This window comes from Mandrillus leucophaeus, unplaced genomic scaffold (assembly GCF_000951045.1).
Source record: "Mandrillus leucophaeus isolate KB7577 unplaced genomic scaffold, Mleu.le_1.0 Scaffold109, whole genome shotgun sequence".
Taxonomy (NCBI): Eukaryota; Metazoa; Chordata; class Mammalia; order Primates; family Cercopithecidae; genus Mandrillus; species Mandrillus leucophaeus.
In genome coordinates this window covers 386,480-389,579 of record NW_012099098.1, presented here as the reverse complement: position 1 = coordinate 389,579, position 3,100 = coordinate 386,480, and the positions used below count along the sequence as shown (strand labels likewise).

Sequence of the window (3,100 nt, the reverse complement as noted above, 5' to 3'; positions counted from 1 at the left end):
AAAAAAAAAAAAAAAAAAAAAATCCACTGGAAAGACTCCCCACTCCACAGCCATACCCCGGGCAGGGCTGGAGCACGTGCAAGAGGTGCCTCTGCTGTGGAGAACAAGCTGGCAGGAGACCAGGACTAGCAACTCCACTCCTAGGTTTAGACCCAAGAGAAATGAAAACTCATGTCCGCCGGACACAGGCGCATGACTCACAATACACAAAAAGGGGAACAGCCCAAACGTCCATCAGCTGATGAGTGGCTAAATGAATGTGGTCTGTCGATGGAACACTATGCAGCTGTAAAAAGGAATGCAGCACCAATCCAAGCCACAATGTGCATGAACCCATTATTTTCAAATAAGGCTATACAGTGGGCTAGGAGGTAGAAGGAAGCTCTTGCGGGCCTGGTAATGTTCACTTTGTTGATCTGTGTTCTGGTTCAAGAAATGTTTACACTTTGTAAAAAATCATCTCAGGAGGCTGAGGCAGGAGCATCTCGAGCCCATGTGAAGTGCAGCCTGGGCAACATAGGAAGACCCTAACTCTAAAAACATTTTTTTGGCCAGGTGCGGTGGCTCACGCCTGTCATCACAGCACTTTGGGAGGCTCAGGCAGGTGGATCACCTGAGGTCAGTAGTTCGAAACCAGCCTGCCCAGCATGGTGAAATCCTGTCTCCACCAAAAACACAAAATTAGCCAGGTGTGGTGGCGGGTGCCTGTAATCCCAGCTACAGGAGAATTGCTTGGACCTGGGAGGCGGAGGTTGCAGTGAGCCAAGATCATGCCACTGCACTCCAGCCTGGGTGAAACAGCAAGATTCCGTCTCAAAAAAAAAGACAAAGACACAAGCTCCCTCATCTCAAACCCAATGCTGTCTGCCCAACTGCCCATCAGTGTTTACAGGGTCATGACTCTGGACTGTACCTGGAGGGCAGATGACCTGGAGCATGGTAGTGAAACCAGAGAGACTGGGGTTCAAGTTCTGGCTCAGCCAGGGTATAGCTGTGTGGCCCTGGACAAGTCACTTAGCCTCTCTCAGCCTCATCTATAAACTGAAGATTATAATAGCACTACCTCATACAGTTGTTTTTTTTTTGTTTGTCTTTTTTTCAGAAGGAGTCTTGCTCTGTTGTCCAGGCAGGAGTGCAGTGGTGTAGTCTCAGCTCACTGCAACCTCTACCTCCCGGGTTAAAGCAATTCTCCTGCCTCAGCCTCCCGAGTAGCTGGAACTACAGGCGTGCACCACCACGCCTGGCTAATTTTTGTATTTTTAGCAGAGACGGGATTTCACTATGTTGGCCAGGCTGGTCTGGAACTCCTGACCTCAGGTGATCCGCCCACCTCGGCCTCCCAAGTGCTGCGATGACAGGCGTGAGCCACCGCGCCCGGCCTCATACAGTTGTTTTCAGGAGTGAATAAGATACCACAGGAGACATTCTTAAATTGGGCCTGGCCCAAAGAAGGCCCTCACTGTACCATACATGGGGAGGCAGAGCAGCCGGGCCACCCGGGCTCCAGCCTCTGCCTCCACTGCTCACCCGCTCAGTTTCACCCTGGACGTTACTTCCACACAGGATGTCTATCTCCCTAACCGTAAAGTGGACAGAACAAAACCTACCTCAAGGCCAGCAGTGAAGACTCACTGACTTATTCTTAGGGAACCTAGCCCAGTACCAGGCAGGACGTTAGAGCCTGGTGACTGCTGACCGTGACGACGACTGGCACGGCTGTTATTTGTGGGAAGGAAAACAAGGGGAGACAGAAGTGGAGCAGGGGCTCCACCCGAGGCTGCACCAGCCCATCCCCTACCATCTGCTGCTGCTCGGTCCAGTTCACCTCGAAGCCATCAAACGCGTGGCTCTGCCAGTTCTTGTTCAGCTCTCGGATGACCATGGTCTCCACTCTCCGAAGAAAGGCTGTGAGCCGAGACATGTCGTACCGGGACAGGGGCTGCATGCTGACGGGCACAGGGGCCTCCGTCTGCACCTGGGCGTCCACATGACTCCAGGCCTGGGCGGACGCGTTGGCAGTGGCAATGCTGGCCGTCTGGCAACTTTTCTGGGGGGAGGGTGAAAACAAGCATCACCACCTGGCTGTTCTCGCCCAGCCCCCGCCCAGCCCCCTGCCTGCCCCTCCTGCTGGACCTCCTCCTAGGTGCGATGGATCTCCGGCTAGGAGCCTCTCTCAGTGAGGTCTGGGTTGGAGATGGCCCCTTGACTCTCCTATGTCCCACAGTCAATCAATGCCAGCCAACCAGAGCACTGTGTCCGCACCTCAGCCCCAGGGACCAATTCAGGGCTGGCCAAGGGACCCACACAGGCCAGTGAGACCCTGCCCCAGACTTTTGGTACAATTTGGAGGAGCCAGAGGGCTCCATTTCTGAAGACGTGGAGGGCAGGCAGAACCATGTCGGCTCACACCAGCACCCTGGCAGACACATGGTCTGATGCCCATGAACACCCCAGCTTCACACACCACCCCAGCTGCCTCCCTCAGCAGGCAGCCCTCCCAGCACCCGGGCGAGCAATGGCAGCTCCGGCATCCACTATGAGCTGCTGGGCGGGAGGCACAGCACCGCCCCCAGAGGCCTTGCTCTCCACCCTGCCACCACGCCTACTATTCCTGGTCCCCTGCTTAGCTGTACCTGGCACAGGTACAAACATCAGAAAGGGAAGGAGAAGCCAGCCTCCCTATCTTAAAGACATGCCCAATCTTCACCAAACGAAGGCTCTCCGGGCAGAAGCAATGATTGCTGCTGTGAGGGGCTTTCCCCAGGTGGCCAAGGGACAATGACAAGGCCCTGGACTGCCACACTCCCTCCTTCCCATCTCATGCAGGATTCGAGCTGGGCCAGGAGGCAAACCCGGAGGAAGGAAGGGGGCCGGACTCACCAGGACAGTTCTCTTCTGAACAGAGAGGCCTCAGCACTGGTACCCACCCTCATCTCCACAGGCCACTCAATTCCCTCTGCTTGTCTGTGTCCTAGTGAACCGCAAGTCCCCTCGCATAAGACTGTCTGATCTTTGAATCCCCAGCACTTTGCACGGTATTTGGCACAAAGCAGACATTCATTTATACACATACACACGTACACACACACACACACACACA

General features: G+C 54.9%; 1 protein-coding gene across 1 annotated transcript in view; it reads right to left on the bottom strand.

Annotated features, from left to right (window-relative positions):
• WDR34 (WD repeat domain 34) overlaps window positions 1-3,100 on the bottom strand; it is a 76,283-nt gene that overhangs the window by 5,301 nt on the left and 67,882 nt on the right. The gene's annotated exons all lie outside the window — the stretch shown is intronic.